This window comes from Ruditapes philippinarum, unplaced genomic scaffold (genome assembly GCF_026571515.1).
Source record: "Ruditapes philippinarum isolate M1 unplaced genomic scaffold, ASM2657151v2 ctg457_1_1_1_1, whole genome shotgun sequence".
NCBI lineage: Eukaryota > Metazoa > Mollusca > Bivalvia > Venerida > Veneridae > Ruditapes > Ruditapes philippinarum.
This window is the reverse complement of record NW_026854735.1, coordinates 136,092-159,087: the sequence shown is the minus strand read 5'-3', so window position 1 is coordinate 159,087 and position 22,996 is coordinate 136,092.

The following is a 22,996-nucleotide window of genomic DNA, read 5'->3' as shown; positions in this document are numbered from 1 at the left end:
TAATATTACAGTATAGTTGCTTTACTGTCTGGATATAAATATTACAGTATAGTTGCTTTACTGTCTGGATATAATATTACAGTATAGTTGCTTTACTGTCTGGATATAATATTACAGTATAGTTGCTTTACTGTCTGGATATAATATTACAGTATAGTTGCTTTACTGTCTGGATATAATATTACAGTATACAGTTGACTCTCGGTAACTCGAAATCCAAGGGACTAGGTATTTTACTTCGAGAGAAACGGAATTCGAGTAACGTGGAACTACCGCCATTACGTTGACTTCGTACATGTACATGTATATACATGTACCTGATTGAATGTGCAAAGAAGTAGGTTTCTTATTGTTGTTAGCGGCAGTGCTGCAATATTTAACCATTGAAATGACGGTAAATCACTTTAAACTACAAATTATAAATGAACAAAAATATATCATTCAAAATTTAATACACGTATATTAATAGTGAAACATAAACACACAATTATATTTGATTTAATTGATCATCGGACGAAAACGAAATTAGCAACTATCGTGAACCGGAAGTACAAATTAATGTATGCAATATGACGGAACATTAATTATACAAATATCATTTACGTTGATAATACACATCAATACCTAGGCTGTTATTTGACTAGGCTGTTATTTGACTAACACCCGTCAGACTGGCACGAGTCAACTTTTTTAAAGAAATGTAATTAAATTTTAATTTAGTTATCTAACTGTTAAAACCAATTAAGTCGTGAAACGGATTAAAGACACTTTTACGATGTGTTAATAATACATGATGACCGGCAATTAAAAATTACTATGAAACGTGTAAATCACGAGTGACAACATCTCACCTTGATGTCGCCGACCTTTGATCAGTCGGCTGTTTTCACACTTCGACTAATTGAGATGAAAATATGTGGACTTTAATTGACGGGACCAAATTTTCTTTTCGACTAAACAGGAGTCTCGGTAAGTCAAAATTTGACCTAAGCGGAGTTAAAATACAAAGATAAAGAAGGAAATTTGACGGGACTTTAGAAATTATTCGACTAAGGCGGAATTTTGAGTAAAGCGATTTTGACTTATTGAGAGTCAACTGTAGTTGCTTTACTGTCGGGATATAATATTACAGTATAGTTGCTTTACTGTCTGGATATAATATTACAGTATAGTTGCTTTACTGTCTGGATATAATATTACAGTATAGTTGCTTTACTGTCTGGATATAATATTACAGTATAGTTGCTTTACTGTCTGGATATAATATTACAGTATAGTTGCTTTACTGTCGGGCTTAATAAAATGTTGTATATCTTAAATGAGACATATGGATTAAACAGTTAACAAGACAGTTAAATGCATGAACTTTATGTGATTATGGAAAAAAGACTTTGTGATAAATAGTTTTCAAGATAATGAGCGGAAACCATTCTAACATTTAAGGCCCCTGTGACCTTGACCTTTGAACTGGTGACTCAAAATCAATAGGGGTCACTTACTAGTTTTGACCAATCAGTATGTGAAATATGAAGACTTTGTGTTAAATAGTTTTCAAGATAATAAGCGGAAACCATTCTGACATTTAAGGCCCCTGTGACCGTGACCTTTGAAATAATGACCACAAAAGCTATTCAGGTCATCTGCTTGTTATGACCAATCGCTATGTGAAATATGTAGACTTTGTGATAATTATCTTGTAAGATAATGAGCTGAAATCATAGTACCATTCAAGGACCCTGTGACCTTGACCTTTGATGTGGTGACCCCAAAATCAATAGGGGTCATCTACTTGTTATGACCAATCAATATGTGAAATATAAAGACTTTGTTATAAGTAGTAACAAAGATAATAATGGGAAATCATACTACCATTCAAGGCCTCTGTGACCTTGACCTTTGACCTAGTGACCCCAAAATCAATAGTGGTCAACTAATAGTTATGACCAATCAATATAAGAAATATGAAGACTTTGTGATAAATAGTTTTCAAGATAATAAGCGGAAACCATTCTAACATTCAAGAACCCTGTGACCTTGACCTTTGACCTAGTGACCCCAAAAATCAATAGGGGTCACTTACTAGTTTTGTCCAATCAGTATGTGAAATATGCGGACTTTGTGATAAATACAATTTAAGATAATCAGCGGAAACCATTCAAACATTTAAAGTCCCTGTGACCGTGACCTTTGAAATAATGACCACAAAAAGCTATTCAGGTCATCTGCTTGTTATGACCAATCGCTATGTGAAATATGTAGACTTTGTGATAATTATCTTGTAAGATAATGAGCTGAAATCATAGTACCATTCAAGGACCCTGTGACCTTGACCTTTGATGTGGTGACCCCAAAATCAATAGGGGTCATCTACTTGTTATGACCAATCAATATGTGAAATATAAAGACTTTGTTATAAGTAGTAACAAAGATAATAATGGGAAATCATACTACCATTCAAGGCCTCTGTGACCTTGACCTTTGACCTAGTGACCCCAAAATCAATAGTGGTCAACTAATAGTTATGACCAATCAATATAAGAAATATGAAGACTTTGTGATAAATAGTTTTCAAGATAATAAGCGGAAACCATTCTAACATTCAAGAACCCTGTGACATTGACCTTTGACCTAGTGACCCCAAAATCAATAGGGGTCACTTACTAGTTTTGACCAATCAGTATGTGAAATATAAAGACTTTGTGTTAAATAGTTTTCAAGATAATAAGCGGAAACCATTCTGACATTTAAGGCCCCTGTGACCGTGACCTTTGAAATAATGACCACAAAAGCTATTCGGGTCATCTGCTTGTTATGACCAATCGCTATGTGAAATATGTAGACTTTGTGATAATTATCTTGTAAGATAATGAGCTGAAATCATAGTACCATTCAAGGACCCTGTGACCTTGACCTTTGATGTGGTGACCCCAAAATCAATAGGGGTCTTCTACTTGTTATGACCAATCAATATGTGAAATATAAAGACTTTGTTATAAGTAGTAACAAAGATAATAAAGGGAAATCATACTACCATTCAAGGCCTCTGTGACCTTGACCTTTGACCTAGTGACCCCAAAATCAATAGTGGTCAACTACTAGTTATGGCTAATCAATATTTGTAATATGAAGACTTTGAGATGAATTGTAACCAAGATAATGAATGGAAACTATTCTGACATTTAAGGCCCCTGTGACCTTGACCTTTGACCAAGTGACCCAAAAATCAATAGATGTCATCTACTAGTTATGATTAATTACTATGTGAAATATGCAGACTTTGTGATGAATACTTTTTAAAATAATCAGCGGAAACCATTTTGACATTTAACCCTTTCCCCCATGAGCATATTGTGAAAAATGGCGATTTTCACTGAAAAGCCTCCTCTTACACGTTCAAACTGCTATGAAACTATGAAAAATGCTTCAGTACTAATCAAACTTGGCACAAATGTTGACTGGACCATTGCCTTTGTAACGACATGCTCAGTCTTAAATTTCCTGTTACCATGGCAACGAGGGGACATTTCAAAATTGCCAAAAATCACTATTTTGCCTCGATTTTTTCCATCAAAATTTATTTCAAAGTGCTGCAACTTCTCAAGGGATTGAGATAGAGTCAAAGGCTTTTCAGCGTTGGTTACACGTTACCTTATGATCGACCTGGGGGTCATTTTAAGCCTCTCACAATTCCAAAATTTTCTTGGCGATGAGGGGGACTCCGACCCCCTTCAAACCCCCCAAACAGAAGGGGGCACATCCCCCTTCTGGCAACCCCCTGATGTATCTTTGGATGGGGGGCGGCGCCGAAAAAGTGCTCACGAAAACATGTGTTGGGGCCCAAATAGGACATTTTTTCACTATTTCAGGCCTAAAAAAGGGGGGGGTCGAAAGTGCGTTGTTTCGCGTATATATGGGGTAAAGGGTTATGTCAGTGACCTTGTCATTTGACATAGTAACCCCAAAATCATTAGGGGTCATCTACTAGTTATGACCAATCACTATGTGAAATATGAAGACTTTGTGATAAACAGTTTTCAAGATAATCAGCCGAAATCATGTTGTCTACCGACGGACAGACAGACAGACATAAGCCAAACAATATACCCCCTCTTCTTCGAAGGGGGGCATAATAAGAAGTATTTTTTTCCAGTCAAAACTATGTTTGCTGATGTGTGTACCATGTCCTGTATTCGTTCCGCAAGGCGCAAAGCGAAAACAGAAAAATACAACAAAGTGGTCACTTTATCACCTAGTGCACCGCGGAGCAAAAATACATGACACAAATCAGCCAACATACAAAACACAGCCCTGAACATTCATATTGAAAAGAAGCGTTAGGGCAGCATATTATAACGATTTTAGTCTCTGTACTCAATCTCAACCTAACAATATGATGATATTGTCTTGTATGACAAGTGACACCACGTAATACAATTAATACAAAATAGAATTCGATCATATTCCATTGACGTAAATTAGTTGTTTGTCAAGTCAACTCCAGCTTTCATTGAACAAAGAACAAATATTGATTTAAATTGCTTACAATAAATTTTTCAATTATAGTTAACCTTGGATTGCAGTCTCAATGCACACTTGGTTTTTAATACGTAGATATTGAAGAAAAGCTACACTTTATAGATATGTTACGGTCGAAAAGTATCGATATTTCAGAGTAAAGTTCATATTTATATGATAACTACTATCAATTTATCAAGAGACAATTCAGTCCCTCCTTTTTGTAAAGATACATGAAAATTGTTTAAGTGAAAAATCTGGAAACTTTTATGATGTCAATGGTTGAAAATTGCAGTACACAGCATATCCAACGCAATACAGATTAGTGGTTATTTAGAAAAACTGCACCCTTTGATATTGCATAAATTATTTAAATTCAAAGCGTGTTTTAACTAAACATGAGTCATTATGATGCACTTTAAAAGTGTAGTTATTGATATGCTCAAACACATTTTGATAATAATATTAATACAACTTCTTTTTCGAATCTAAGTTTCCACTGTAGATAAAGACACTATATATAATACATATTTTACAGCAAAACAGATTGTTATGGGACGGGTATAAACGGATATTTTTTTCTAAATGAGGATTTTTTTTAGATATTCCCGAAGAATTTTACTGCAGTCCATTCAGAAACATATCCCGCATAATAAATATTAAAACTTATCTAATAAATAAAAATATTGTGCTGTTGTAATCAAGCATAGCATTGTATGAGCACATTTGTATCGGAGCACATTTGACTTACGTAAGACCAATGCGATTGCATTTGTCCCACATGAGACAAATGGAACCTCAAATGTCTACCCCCCCCCCCCCCAAAAAAAAAAGACACACATTTGTGTGACAACTGTGCTCTGATCAAGTTTTTTAAGCGACAAGAAAGCACATTTGTCTCATGTTTTTTAAGGGACAAGAAAACACAGTTGTCTCATGTTATATTTTTATGAATTATTTATCCGCCGTTTTACCTCATGTCAAGCGTAATCATCATCAGTGTGCTAATGCTTTTTTATGAAATATTAAGCCTAAAAACTTCAGTGGAACTATTATTTCTAATATCTCTTATTCAAAAAATTTGATTGGCTTAACCGGAAGGTGTACACTGAAACATACGGAATCCTGTTCACGACGGTACAATGTCGAAGCAGCGATGGCATGATGGTACGATGATGATTAAGATGTGATACTATGGTGAAAACACGATGGTACGAATGTGAAACAACGATGGCACGATGGTGAAACAACGAAGTAACAAAAATTAAAACGCGATGGTACAATGGTGAAAACACGATGTTACGATAGTGAAAATACGATGGTACGATGATGAACCTGCGATGGCATGATGATAAAAACGCGACTTTATTTTAACCATCGTGTCATCGCATCATCGTGATTTCACCATCGTGCCATCGTTGTTTTATCATCGTGTCGTCGTGTTTTCATCATCGTATCGTCGTACGTTCGCGCTTTCACCTTTGTACCATCGTGTATCGCGGTTAAGGAAGACGAAAACTGTTACTTATGACCAAACGGAACACTGTAATCGGGCGATATTTGAACGACACAATATCGTGACTAGTACCGCACCTCGCCGGAATCTCGCGTCTCGCTTCACATCTCGTACATCGACGCGAGACAAGAAAATCCCTTGAGGCTATAAACCCTTTATATTCTATGTAGAACTGATTTTTTAAAGAGCTACAAAATATAGCTAGACCCTTTTTAGAGAACAAATCCATATCTCATTTTAAAGAGTTATGATAAAACTCATATAAAAATGATCAGAAAAGTAGGGGTCATGTATCTTCTTAGAAAAATTTCTAGCATCTCATTTGCTACTGTAAAATCACTTAAAACATTACACTGCTGTGACGGTGAAGAACATTCAATACTAAAATTAAAATAGACTTTATCAAATACAACATTTGCTCGCATCTTTTCTACCAAATTATCAAAAACATATCCATGCTGAAATTTAAACAGAAAACAACTTAATTTAGATGTTTATTTTCATGCATAGTGAAACAATAGTATCCAATAACCTGCCCGCCTTTACCTGACAAGACCAGATGGCTCCTGTGCTGGTTCCTTTACCATAGTCAGGCCTTTGAGGAGCAAGACACGAAGCGATGCGCGATATTTTACCGAGGGATACAACAAGCGTAATTCTGGTAAAACATGAAGCGAGGCACGATATTCTACCGTGATATCTTGTGTTACGGGATACTTCGACATTGCGATGTATCGTGTTACAATATCGTGCCTCGCTTTGTATATCGTCGAAATGTCGCGTCTAGCCCGATTCTACGAGGCCCGATATCCCATTATTATGGCATTACCCAGATTCTTTTAGGATATCATGCACGTTGTAAGTGTTTTTTATAAGCGGATCTGACAGCAGCAATTCTCGGAAAATGGCCATAGTTTTATATATATTTCTGATGAAAACAAAATCCACCTTTTTGGACAAGTACAATGTTCTAAGCAGAAACATTTTTCCTTTTTTTCATATATGTAGAATTTTTTGGAAGAATGTGCTTCGAGTGTCCTATCTATTGTGTGTCGAACACATCTGTCTCATTTCCAATTTGTCGCAAATATGATTGTTTACGACCTCTTGAGACAAATGTGCTCCGTGACAAATATGCTCCTACATAGCGTCTTTCCTTTTCTGTTAAGTAAATGATGCTCAGGTTCTTAGAAGGTAATTCAGTTTTGTATATATATTGTTTAAAACTAACTAAACCACACTGATCTAGGATTGGTGGTTAATATTTTTAAATTTTAATTGAGAAAAAACATTCACCAATTTCAGTTTGGCCACATAACAAGATCTGTGTTTGGATACGGGTTTCGACCTTATGAATACCTTCCACCTCCAAGTCAAAAAATTTCTTGAATTTTTACAATGGTACCCCGTGAAAAATGCAAAAATGAAAAATTACAACTTTGGAAGGGTTTACCTTAATCGTTTTCTGTTTCCCAAAAAACTTCTTATTTGTGTTTTACAATTTGTAATTTGTTTGGGGGGTCAAAATAAAATTCACCATTTTAGTAAGTTCCCGTTAACCCAAAACTGTTTTTATTAACCCTTTCGGAAACCCTTTTTTAAATTTAAAAAAACATTTTTTCCCAATCGAATATGAATCCAAAATTTTGGGAAAATGGGGGGGGTTTAAAAAAACGCTTTTTAAAAAACCATTTGGAAACCTTACCTTTGTAGGTTCAAATCCGGAAAGGGACGGGTTTTTGAAATTTTACAAGTTCGTTCAAGCAAGTAGCTAGTTCCAACCAGCTTACCAGGAGGGTGGATGGTTTTATTCTAATACATAAAGGGGGAATCTGACGGTCTTCTTCCCCAGTAATAGTTAAAAATCGCCCATCTGATCTTTAACAATGTTTGGTGTACTTTAAAATACCCAATAAAAACAAACACAACGAAACTTTATATTTCAAAATTCTAATCAATAAAAAGGAGGGTTTTTCGTGATCACAATTTTATTCAATTTCCTTACAGATTTGAAGATATTTTCATTGTTCGCTGTGACCTTTTTTGTTGCCAGTTGCCGTTTACAATTTCGGTCGGTAATTTACAACAATCTAGAGACGTCAGGCTGTTTTGTCTGCCAAATTTTAGTGTGTTCAATCATTAACACTGAAATATTTTTGGGACCCATACATTTATCAACAGTTTCTTAGCACCTTTCTTCTTTTTTTCTTTAATACCACTAATCAACTCTTTTAATATGACAGACACATTGAATATCGTTCGAGAATCAAAATATTCGCATATCGATGACTCATTAAGACTGCATACAGAAATAAACAGTTTACTTCATGAGGAAGACGCAACCGGTGTAAAAGCTTTTCATCAGAATGTCAAGAAACACAAGATATCAAATCAAACAAGTCCAGTATCACAACATGACCTGACCAGCTATGATGTAAACGCTAATAATATAGACCGTAATAGAAAAGTGTCAGATTCAAGTGAAAGTGGTTATGAACAACTTGAAATGGTTTTCAACGCGCGGAAGCAGACTAAACATGGAGTTAAGATTATAAAAGTTTTTGAAACAAATGTTCACACGATTGGTTCAACAGAAATTTTGTTCTGGTTTTGTAGTTTTCTTGCTTATTATGTATATATAAGAATTTAGATCTTAAGTATTTATTTCTGTTTTCCTCAATAGCAAACAATATGTAAATGTATTAGGGGAATTCTCAAAGTCAGTAAAAAATCCAACAAACAATTTATTTCTTTGGAGTAAATCGGAAAATTTCCTCGGGTGATATTTGAATTGCGCGTAACTTACAGGAAAGGGTGGTTCCTGGCACCGTTATTCGTGGGTACAAATTTAAAAACATATACCTTAAATTTAGTTTTGCTGGGAAAAAGTTTTTTGGCATTTAAAAGTGTCTATTTTCTATCTGCTCAAATTGTTCCAAAATGGGAGCCCATTATAAACTTTTTCTATCTTTTACAATAATATTTATTGTTTAATACAGGTTTTTTGGGAAAACAAAAAACCAATCAACTTTAGTTTTCTGGCAAAAAAAATCAAAACCTTGAAATGTTAAACTTATTTTTATTAGGCTTTTTAGTTGTAATATCAAAAGGGAAACCCTCCCGGTTTTATCCAAAACCCCGGCTGTTAATTTTTTTTATATTTTCCGGTGTCGGGGGCCCTTAAAATTTCCCCGCTTTTCAAGAGTTTTTAAACAAAATAAAAAATTCACCCGTATTTTTTATTTTAGGTTGTTTATTTTTTTATTGCTTTGTTTAAATCTAGTCATATGCATTCCTTTTTAATTAAATTTTAAAAATTTTGGCCGGACGGCCCAAAAATGGAAAATGACGGAAAAAACTGATTTTTTAATTGGATAAACATATGTTTGACTAATAACGTCAAAAAAAATGTTTGTGTCCGGGTTTGTATTTATGGATGGGGAATTTTCATATTTGGGCTTACTCAAATTCTTCCCTTTTGATGTAAACTTTTTACTTTTAAACATTTTTAAATTTTTAGGTTACAAGTAAAATAAACAGGGGGAAATTTGATTTAAATTTTTAAATTTTATCACCGGGAAACAAAAATTTTTTTAAACTTTCAAAATATATCGGGGAATTTTAAATTTCAATATAAAAATACGAAAACCCTTTGCACAGAAAAAATAAAGGGGGGACGCCAATATATTTTTTTCTATTCTTCGGGGACAAACACTAATTTTAAGGGTTTGCGGGGTTTTGGGACGAATTTTTTTAGAACTTTTGGAAACTAAAAAGGCCCTTTAAGGACGTTTGAAAAAAAAAAAGGGAAAATTTAAATTTAAAAAGATGGGAAAAACGGAAAAAAGGGTAAACTCTTTTGAATTTGCAACAATTTCTCGAATATGAATTGGGCGGGTTTTTTAAAATTAGGGTTGATTTTAAAAAGGGGTTTGAGCAAAGACTTTTAAGGGCAAACAAAAAAAAAATGGGGGGAGAATTTTTAAACATTTAAAATATTGTTAGGAAATGTTTGAAAAATTGAAAGCACATTAGAGACTACAATGTGGGGTTTCAACGTTGCTTCCCATTTTAATTTTCCCAAAGGGTTTTAAAATGCACAAAAAATGCTCCTTGAGTTACATCAGGATATTAAAAAATTCCCGTAAAGATTGGGGGTTTAAAATTAAAATTTAACCTAACTTAAAGCATCACATTTCTTAAAAGTTTAATTTATTATCTTATTTTTTATATTTTTTTTTTATATTAGTTTTTTACTAAAAGAAAGTATTTGCATTTACCCCCTTATTATGATTTGCTTTGGGTAAAAAAAACCTTTTTCCCACGCTTTTTAAAACGTTAAATTCCCTTTTGCTAATTTATCAGTAATTGTTTATGTTGCTAATGAAGTAATTAAATGTGCTTTCAAATCATTTTTGTTCTCAATTATATTTTTCCTTTATACGTATTCATGTATTTATTCATTTATATTCATTCCTCTATACATTGATAAATTTGTATATATTTATACATTTATTTGCCCTTCAGAGACAAACATACACATCCTTTTGTTGACGTTTTTGTTGTTGTTGTTATTTAAAATAAACTGATATGTGTAACTTCATTAATTTCACTTGGTCTGTTTCAGTTGATAAAACACCTCTTTAATCCAGTGAAGGAAAGTATTTTATGTTTAAATGCTGACATAAATGGCAGTTTAAATACTTTTCATACCGGCATTTTAAAGAGATAATGATAATGTTTAACGTTGATGTGAAAGATCATTACACAAACAGTTTATCCTTCTATCAATGCTACTTGATACGATTTAAAGAATATTTTTACGTTCTTTCACAGGGTGAAAACTGTAAATCATTCGATTTATTTCTTAAACACTTGTCTGTTTAATATTTCGTTGTGTAACATGAAAGTGAACACGGAAATAAGTGGCATGTTTATTATGGTTTGCTACAAAGCAAAGCAGATTATGTATACATTTCAAATAAAAAATCACCGTGCGTCAATTACTGAGCTGATAAAACATTGCAATATGTAGTTACAGAGATGGTACAAAGATGCATTTTAGTTGTATTCATTGTTAAACGAAAGCGATTAATATAAATGACTACAATTAAGTGTTAAAGATGCCCCAAGCGTTACAGTACAGAAAAGCTACTTAGCTTTATACACTTGTAACAATGCCAAGATTGTTTCAATGAATGGTGAACATGAAGGAAGTATTAAGAAAGTTTTGTTTTTACCAAATGTTATTTATTGATACCAAGATTTATTATGTATCCAGATAGAAAGCAAATGTACCTATATGCAGAAAAAGAGAACATAACATAGCATAATGGTATGAAATGTTACAAAACAGATCAATATTGCATGCACATTTCAAGTTGTTATCATTTAAACCAATTTGAAAATATACTAAATGAGCGCATATGTATGCATGATATATGTATACATATACATATGTAAGCATTCAGTTTTGACCGAATATCTTATATCTGTTTTATCTATTGATAATAAAATCCATTCAAAGGACCAGCACTCAATGCAGGGTACACAAACAAAGGATAAAGGAAAACCTTCAAAGAATCGCTGGAATAAAACAAGTCCAAGTGTATAATTGTGCACGACTTCTAGCATCAAGATACAGTTGTTTATTTGGTAATAAATGTATATGTCACATATATGTTAATTTACTAATTTGGGTTCCCAATATAAAAAATTTAAATGTTTTAGACAGATTCCCGATTATTAATTATTTCATTTGTTCATACAAAGATGTACGTCCGTATGGCAAGGGCAAAAGCGGAATCAATACAATTTCCTAAATAAAAACTATAACATGACAAAGATGTACGTCCGTATGGCAAGGGCGAAAACGACGTCAATGCAATTTCTTAAATAAAAGCCATATCATGACAAAGATGGATGTCCAAATGATAAGGGCAAAAACGACGTCAATATATTTTCCTAAATAAAAACTATATCATGACAAAGATGGACGTCATAATGACAACGGCAAAAACGACATCAATACAATGCCCTAAATAAAAACCACAACGTGATAAAAATAGACGTACATATGGCAAGAGCAAATCGACGCTAATACATTTTTAATTACTTATTATTTGTAACAAAACTCGTAAAAACTTGGTAAACTCAACGTTAAATGGCGATGAAATTTATTTATTTTAAACAAAAAAATATAAGAATTTCGCTTGTTTGAATAATTAAAACAAACAAATGTAGTAGAAGAAAAAGTTAATGTAGAGCTTATTTCTGCAAAATAGCGGACGTTTATATTAATTTGTAAAATTTCATTTGGAACTGAGAGAAAATGGTTATCTTCACATACCCACACTCCCGATCCATACAATAGTATTGGCTTAAACATACTGTCAAACAACTGTAACTGAATATCAATAGGCAACCAAAGTTTTATTAATTAAAAAATAATATATCCCATCAATAACATCACTGTTTGGAGTACTGAAGCTATCGATCAGTCCTGTAAAGTTTCATTGAAATTGCATAAGTGGTATAACAGGAGTATCTAGCTTGTCCGGACAAACTTTAAAAATAAAAATTATTTAAGGGCTAAGTACTAGAGGTGCCGATCAATCCTGTAACGTGTCATTTAAATTGCATTAGTAGTATAAGAGAAGAAGTCCGAACAAAACTTTAAAAAATAAAAATCATTAAAAGGCCGTAACTTGAAATTGCCGAGGATTTGCACAACTGATCAAGTTTTGTGACGGACGGACAGACAGATAGTTGTGGCTACTTTATAGAATGTATCAGCTTCTGTGTAGCTATCAACACAAAAATCATTAACAAGCCAAAAACGCTTCTTTATTCAAGGGCCATAACTCATCCACAAATCATTCAGGCGGAAACCCCTTGTAATATCTGCAAGTACTTGAGCTACTGATCAGTCCTGTAAAGTTTCGATGAAATTGCAGTAGAGGCATAAGAGGAGTAGTCCGGACAAACTTTAAAAATAAAAATCATTAAAGGGTCATAACTCATATTATTGAACCGGAAAATGCCACTAATAGGCACAATTAGACTTAGTACTGAACATTCCTGTAAAGTTTGCATGAAATTGCACCAGTAGTTTCTGAGGAGTAGTCGAGCCAAGTTTGTGACGGACGGGCAGACAGACGGACGAACAGACAACGGGAGAAGTTATCCCTATATGACACCGCCACTCTTTACAGACTTAAAGAAAACAACTTTTGTTTGATCAGTGTTTACAGTCAAGTGCCACAATAAACAATATTTAAGCATACAATTTAGTGCTTTTTAAAGACTATATATACACATACACCTGCAAACTGTAACATGACAAAGATGAACGTACATATGAGAAGGGCAATAAGGACGTCAAATCTAAATAAAAACAACAACGTGACAAAGGTGAACGTCCATATGACAAGGGCAATAACGACGTCAAATCTAAATAAAAACAACAACGTGACAAAGATGAACGTACATATGACAAGGGCAATAACGACGTCAAATCTAAATAAAAACAACAACGTGACAAAGGTGAACGTTCATATGACAAGGGCAATAACGACGTCAAATCTAAATAAAAACAACAACGTGACAAAGATGAACGTACATATGACAAGGGCAATAACGACGTCAAATCTAAATAAAAACAACAACGTGACAAAGGTGAACGTACATATGACAAGAACGAATACAATTTTATTTGTTTCTAAATAAAATTCATTGCGTGACAAAAAGTGACCATTTGACCAGAACAATAACAATTTAAATATTTTGGCCTTTACACCCATATGGCAAAGGCAATAAAGATGTAAATACATAGTCATAAATAAAAGCTGCCTAGGTCTCAAATAAAACAGGCGCCGCCCGATTTAACTATTTTACAGCATTTACATCTCGCGAACTCCGGACAATTTTAAATCTGATACCTTGCGTGGTCATGAATGAAACGGTCACCGGGCGATTTTTGCCGAATTGATTTTACAGAAAGCATTCATAGGATCGGGCTGTCGCCGCCCGATATCCGGACGGGGTCTGTGCGATTCATAAAGAGATCGGACGGCTGCTGCGCGGGGGCCGGGCCGAGAGGTTAAACCTTGACATTTTATGATATTATTTTCTGCAGCCATGGCTTCACCCACACAGACCTTCTCCTACCACCACCCCTGCGCTGATCATTGTCATTTAATGCTGCTGCAACAATTATATTTTTCCTTTGCATTAAGAATAATACGACGAATAAGTTGATGTTAAATCCGCCCGGTTCCTGCTCATGGATCGTTTGGGTACCTGCTAATAATCGTTCGCCAACGAGTGTCTATTCGGGCCGGGCGGCTGCCTTTAAAATCGGACGGTGTTTTTTGTATCAAAAACAATCGCCCGATCCAAAAACATCGACCAAGCTACGGCCTTTTAACTCACTGACCCCAAACATTATCTTCCGGACAGTTATACTTAAAACTCGACGGGGCCGCCCGATGAGCAAACTTTTCAGTTTCTACCGTCCGATTGTCACTGCCGCCGGACGAACGCCGGCCGATATATTGCGATTTTTCAGAGAAACAGACGCCGCCCGGCGGCCGTTTGTTATTTGAACACAGATGACCGAAAAAAGAACTAACATTATTTAACACTATTTTTGTCTTGCCACAGTCTTATCAGATGTCATTTGTATTCTTTCTATCACACTTTAATAAGATAAATAGTAGGACATAACATTAACAAATAACAAACATATTTGAAGACTTTCAATTTGAAAACATGTGTGAATTTGATGTATACATGAAGTTTTTCATGAAGTTGTTATAAATATTTAAAATAGTTTTCACAAGTTATTGATCGGTGTCTTTGTTTACATTGGTTGCCTGAGCGCTTGCTTTAACATCAAATGCTTTATATTATTAATTATTTCAATTCCAATCAATCAATTTCGATTATATGATCTATAGAAATACACATGATATTGCATTTGAAATATCAGTACACAAGAGAATGAATCACAAAAATCAGGCGAGCATGCGCTGTTATCCACGCTTTTATTTTTTATTACTTTACTTTTTGTACATACTTCATTACTTTATGTGCATACTTTATTACTTTATGTGCATACTTCATTACTTTATGTGCATACTTCATAACTTTATGTGCATACTTCATTACTTTTTGTACATACTTCATTACTTTTTGTACATACTTCATTACTTTATGTGCATACTTCATTACTTTATATGCATACTTCATTACTTTTTGTACATACTTCATTACTTTATGTGCATACTTCATTACTTTATGTGCATACTTCATTACTTTATTTGCATACTTCATTACTTTATGTGCATACTTCATTACTTTATTTGCATACTTCATTACTTTTTGTACATACTTCATTACTTTATGTACATACTTCATAACTTTTTGTACATACTTCATTACTTTATATGCATACTTCATTACTTTTTGTACATACTTCATTACTTTATGTGCATACTTCATTACTTTATGTGCATACTTCATTACTTTATTTGCATACTTCATTACTTTATGTGCATACTTCATTACTTTATTTGCATACTTCATTACTTTTTGTACATACTTCATTACTTTTTTTGCATACTTCATTCCTTTTTTCACCTACTTCATTACTTAATGTGCATACTTCATTACTTTATGTGCATACTTCATTTCTTTATTTGCATACTTCATTACTTTATGTGCATACTCCATTACTTTATTTGCATACTTCATTACTTTTTGTACATACTTCATTACTTTTTTTGCATACTTCATTCCTTTTTGCACCTACTTCATTACTTAATGTGCATACTTCATTACTTTATGTGCATACTTCATTACTTAATATGTATACTTCATTACTTTATGTGCATACTTCATTACTTTATATGCATACTTCATTTCTTTATTTGCATACTTCATTACTTTATGTGCATACTTCATTATTTTATGTGCATATTTCATTACTTTATTTGCATACTTCATTACTTTTTGTACCTACTTCATTACTTTGTGTATATACTTCATAACTTTATGTACATACCTCATTACTTTTTGTGAAAATATATTACATTACTTTTTGCGCAAACTTCATTATCTTATGTACATGCTTCATTACTTTTTGTACATACTTAATTACTTTATGTACTACTTCATTACTTTATGTAAATACATCATTACTTAATGTACATACTTCATTCCCGTATGCGCAATGATCATTTTGTAACATCGTTGTGTTATTTACATACTACATAACGTTTTGTGCATTTGTTTATCATTTCCTTATGTTATTGTTAAATATATATATTACGTACATTCTCTATTATATCATTTTAATCTTTATTATATTATGTGCATACTTTATTACATTATGAGTATTCTTTCTTACATTATATGAATACTTTTTAACATTATATGCATTTTATCTATTTACGTGCAAGTATACTGGTAGACCTAACTCTTTCGTGCATAAATTTAGTGCTTATGAACCTAAATATCTTCTGTTTATTGAGAAAGATTTTATTTAAAGTATTTAATGCACATCAATAACTATTGATGCACATAATATAAAAGAGACTGCACATAATATGATAAAAGATTCACATGCGTATAAATTGCATGAGTAAGTAATACAGTGCTTGCCTGGTGATTCGTATCACCTTTAACAATGATATTTATTTTAAGATAATCACTACCGTAACACTAAAAGTGTATTTTCCCATGATGACATAGCAAATCGTTAAGGTTTTTGTTAAAGGCTTGTTAATGTTAGACTGATTGACAAAATCGCTAGTCCAACAGTGATGATTACATGGCACCCTGTTGGTTTGAATTTCAATTCAAACATCGCATTGTTGTTAACAAATCCTCGCTTTAAGGCACATTGTATCTCCGAAACGAGTGAATATTGTGATTTTCCCTTGTAAAGGGGCAAATAAGAGTTTTATAACGTTTAGATATTGCTTTAAGAGCATGTTAGATGTATATCAGCTTGAGGAAGAAGTGCTGAATGTGAACTTATTGGTCATACGAGTATAAGTAGGAAAATGTAAACAAAGTAATATTTTGACTTCCATACAAAATACTTAATCACTATATATAACTGAACTTATTGCCAAAAAGTAAAAAAGAAGAAACAGGCAACTTGCAATTTTATTTTATTTTATTTTTGAAAGATATATCCGCACCTCAAAAATAAAAAAGCTTCTTAAAAATAGAAAAACATTTCTGATGCACAATGGTCCTTTAAATAACATCTTCATTGTTTTGCCTACAAATGCTTATTACTATATGATTAGGAAATAAAGGGACATCTGATGAAATATTTTACAAATGTAAATAAACACCGAATTGTTTTATCGAATAAGCATCAGATTTTAACGGGATAAACGCCAAATGAAATATTTACCGAATTTATTCCAGATTATACACACAAAAAACTCCATATGAAATGTTTTACAAATTTGCCAAATAAATGACAGATGAACTATTTTACCTAATTAATAAATACCAGATAAAAATTGTACTAAATAAACTTCATAGTAATTATTCAGGGCGTCGTATCCGCTGGAATTAGATATAGTTTTTATACCTGTATAACGCCATAACAAGGCATGCGTTATTTTCATGATTTATATCAAATCATAACCTCAAAATGTCGACTGTAAAATAATTCTACAAAGATTGATAATTGATATGTAAATTAAACTACACTAACATATCTATTTTTTCTTCCCTAAAACATCAGTCAGACCAGTGTGACTGTAAGATAAGTAATTATAACGTATATTGTTTATTACGCACTGATCAACATTTGTTTTGATGTGTCTAATGACTAGGTATGCAAAATCTTAAAATATTATCTTACGTTTTTATTTCCAAACATGGTTTGATAACCCTTAAAATCGTACAACCAGAAATAAAGGGTTCATGGAGAATATCCATTATATATTACAAACATATTAATCACTAGTCAATCTTGATTATACGGCTTTGTCTGATGAGAATGTCGATGGTATTTGTCGGTGATAAATGAGGTATTTTATCGCTGTCATCTCTGTTCAATCAATCACAACAATGCATGCATGTAACCTTATTCTACATCAAATTTCACGTTCATGGTATATTTTTAAATTCTCTTTCCAGAAATATTCTCAGAGTGCATTCGTGAAAAAAGCAGTGGCAAGTTCGGTATCAAAATTTGCAGATACGTATTTTGTGTCGCCTTGAAAAAGGCAACATACAGGGTTTACTTTTGTCGGCGGCGTCGACGATGTCGGCGTCGGCGGTGTCAGCGTCTATGTCGGCGTCCCCTTAAGCTTGTCCGGAGCATAACTCAGTCATTATAAGACGGATTGACTTCAAACTTGGTATGCATGCTTCTTATAATGACCCGAAGTGCAGTGCGCAAGAACCGGTACTCTGCACTTCTTAATTTTTGAGTTATTGCCCTTTGTTAATTTTCATACTTTATTTTGTCCGGGCCATTTCTCCTAAAGAATAAAAGCTATGGACTTGAAACTTCATAGGATGATAGATCTCATTAAGAAAAATGATAGTGTACAAGAACTGGTACTCTGCACTTCTTATTTTTGAGTTATTACCCTTTATTAAGTTGTATACTTTATTTTTGTCCAGGCCATTTCTCATAAATTATAAAAGCTATAGACTTGAAACTTCATAGGATGATAGATCTTATTGATAAGAAGTGCAGTGCACAGAAACTGCTGCTCTGCAGTTCTTATTTTTTGAGTTATTGCCCTTTGTTAATTTTCATATCTGGCCATTTCTCCTAAACTATATTGTTCATAAGGCGACACATCCGACTTGCGGAGTTCTAGTTTATAATTTAATTTCGGTTAAATAGGGAAAAAGTGAAAATGACATTTTTGTCTCGTTACGTGATCGTGTTTGGGGTCATCGTTTTTATGGTTCAACAGAAGTGTTCGAGACTCCATGGACCTGACGTCATGACATATATGGATTATTCCATTCCAAAATTCAAGTGTCAAATACTGAAAATGCTGTTTACACGTAGCCAAAGTAAACAATAGAATTTCAATAACATGCATACCGAGAATCCAAATACATATAGTTTGATTAAACAAGTAAAAAAATCCCTTTAACTAAATGCACACTTTCTTTTGTAACTCAGTATAGAATGGAATATTTATTTGTAGCATTTGTCTAGATTTCGCATGACATATATAATGTAATTATATTTATATAATATTTTCATCGCCGTCTTAACACATCTAATATCTTATTCATAATCATATCATTAAACTGCAATTAGATATTCATAACGTGAGAAATGTCTTTCTTCAGGCGTGCCTATACATAACAGAATAAACAAAATCCATATTAAAGTGTATTAAGCTATATTAGAACAGAACAGAACAGAAAATTTATTTCAGTCTTATGCATGCATATACAGCACGTCAACCTCAATACATTTGTGACAAATGTATATCAAAAGAAATTGTATAAGACAAATATGAACAGTAAAATAGTGTTGTTAACGTTTTCATAACATTATGATCAATTATTGTAAGATTTATAACATACAATGTATAGAATGATTAGAACAATATTAAATTAACACATTTACTAATGTGTTTTTTATTTGCCCTGTTAAGGATAGAAAGCGATCGACGACTAAGTATATCTACTCGGAAAAATGACTTTCTAAATTATATGTTTATGTGTAAACACAAAGAAATCAAGGAGTGATTTGACCAAATAATAGTGGTATTAGGAACATCGCCTATGAATTAGCTAATCTGGGACAAAAAAAATCACAAACATAAAAGTGCAAATACGAAAACACGAAACCCAGAAAGTTCGATGACAAAAACTTGAAAGTATGATGATTAATTAAAATGACACGATAACGAAAACACAATGACTGCAAGTACATATCACGTAATAGTCTTTGTGTCTTCACATCATCCTCGTATATTCGTGTTTTCGTATTATCGCTTTCCGGTGTGCGCAATCACAAAAAAAAGAAAAGAAAAAAATGGTGACTTTATGATATACTGACGCCTCACCCTCAAATTACCGATTTATGAAATCAAAAATGAACATAAGCAGCCGAAAACCAATACATTTACATATCGACTATTACAGGCTTGCAGTAAAATACCATCCCAAGAAAAAATACTGTTTTTACATTTTCATTGCAAACAAAAAGGATATTAAACTGATCTATGATGGAAAGTATGCAATACCATAAATATTTATGTTTATAGTATTAAGTATCATGTGTATTAACAAACCATGAAAAATATATGTGGATTTTGATAATAAAAATGTTCCAGAACAAAATTGTAGTAATTCATCATATAAATGTCATATTAAATCATGTATAACTATAAAAAATATAGAAAAATATTTATGTTCAAGAAATAGTTTGTAAGAATTTCAAAATGATACATTTCTATTGTTATAATCAATACAAAAACATGTATTTGAATTTCTTTTGAAAATGTGCCCATTGTAGACCAATCCATTTTAAATCAAAGCACAGAAGGCGCTAAATTTGTTTGGGTCTCAGAATGTCAGAAAGGTTAAGGTTTTGAGATTATAAAACAATTTAATTTTGTACAGTGCCACCAATGCTTTCCAGCGTTTTAATTGTAGTAGAATGGCTATAAGACTAATTGCAACACCAATCCAATGTTTATTTGACTTAAACAATTTGAAAAAAAAGAGTTGCCTGTACTGGGATATGAACTCCAGACCTCTCGCTTACTAAGCGAGCGCGCAACCCCTCGGCCACGGTGCATTTATATATTAACGGCCTGAAGAAAACCATATTATTCTAAATTAGGGTTTGTAACGACGCTAACTGTTGTTTAACACTTGTGTAAATAATCATGGCGCTTACTATAAGCTTGTATATCTATAAAGAATAAAACAATATTAGAAATCTTCGACCATTCGGGAATTATTTTGCTTGAAAATTAATGCGCCTGTCATGTGACCATATTTACGCAGTGATTTCCCCTGAATTGTTCGGCCTTAGTGTTACATATAAAGGGAAGTAACCGCTTCAAAAAAGCGGACTACTTTCGGCAAATGCAATTAACAGCATTAGACTCTGAAATTTCGCTACCATTATTTGTTTGGTCTGACGACCCAAACAAATAAAAATCATTTTGAGTCGGCAGATGTTTACGTCCCAAAGTTACTAAATATATACACACATTTACTCAATGCTTATTGTAATTTGATATCACTAGCTAACTTAATTTTATTAAGAATATCAACTTGCGACATTAAAAACAGTAGTTTTGCGATATTAGATGGCAAGGCATGTAACGTTATCACTGGGACTTTTACCGGTAGTTGCGATATTAAGCGGCAATGGTGCGACATTTAGCGGAAAGTATGACATTTAGTGGCGTTGCGAAATATAGCAGTTGCATGTTTATTATGTACTCTTAATATGTCACCTTCTCAAAATAAAGTTATTATTATTATTATTATTATTATTATTATTATTATTATTACACACGTTTGGGACTATACCAGTCAACGTCCAAATGAGCCAGTAACCGTGCAGCAGTTGACCGCATCTGTTTGCGTGGAATTGAACAAGATTTCACACAAGATACTCATTCGGTAACATGACTGGGAAACATGACTGGTCTAGACTGAATATCGTCGTTTATTGTTATCTGAAACGTTAAATTGATTGGCCAATAATACTTGTTTTACTTTTTTATTTTTTTTTATTGATGAAATATTTTTTTGAAATTGTTAAAATAAACTATTGGAAGAAAGGATTACCCGTCGATGTAAATTATTTTCAATGACGCTAATCTCACAATAGAATACAATTTTATTAAAGTTGGAAAACAGATCTGAAAGCTGAATTTTTGAAAGACTTAAATATGAAGAAAACAAAAAAATTAACATAAAATATTATTTAACTTTATTTTACACACCGCTGTGTGCGAGACAGTTCATGTAGTATCCACAGCTGCATTAAATATTTGAAAAATACTTGCTTTTATAAACATATTTCACAAAATCATCTTCAATCAACGTTAAGTCTAAATACAACAAATTATATCGAACACATGAGCCTGTTTAACAAATTACATGTATAGCTAAACAAAGTGAGTTTCAATTTTACCAATGGCAATGTTTAGTGCAGGATATATCATAAAAACATCGAAATACTTTTGTATGGTATCGAAGTCCAGCACGTTTTTCATGTACATTATGCTATAGGTTTAAAATGGTCAGATATATTCAAGAAAAAATGTCAGAGATGAGAAATTAAGACACCCTTCCCAATTTGACAGTTAGCCATCTTGGAAGTGGTTAAATATTTACGACTGTACAGCTTACAACATAATAGCATTGCAGGGCGTGTGTAAGATAAGAATTATACATGGGTCACTTTTGTTGTAACGACTTTGTGTTTTGCCAGGCGCTAGTTGACTCGCCCGAATCATTTGTGCGTTTAAAATCAATATGCATTAAAAATTAATCAAAGCGAGAATCTTTAATTAGCTGATCACGCGAAATTCAATTAAAATGGTTTTGAAATCGAAAACATTCATTATCACATTCATACAATATTGCGACAAGTTACGGTTTATAAACAGAGATCTTACAATGATTGATGTATGTAACATCAATGATCGAGACAAGAAATAGGGCGTTATTTAATTAATTGTATACTTTACTTCTTTGTAACAGGGATTTTAAGATTGAAATTATAAATGTAGGTGGTAAAGCAGTATGTCGTCAATACGCCCAATTAAAATATTTACGAATGATAATATAAATATATTTTATAGGAATAAATGTATTTTGTTCATTAAAGGGACTCCATCGAGTTTTAGCAAATACTTTTTCGTGAATTGTTAACCATTTGAGGAACATCTTTACTTATAATAACTTGTGGATCATTTGCCAAGAAGT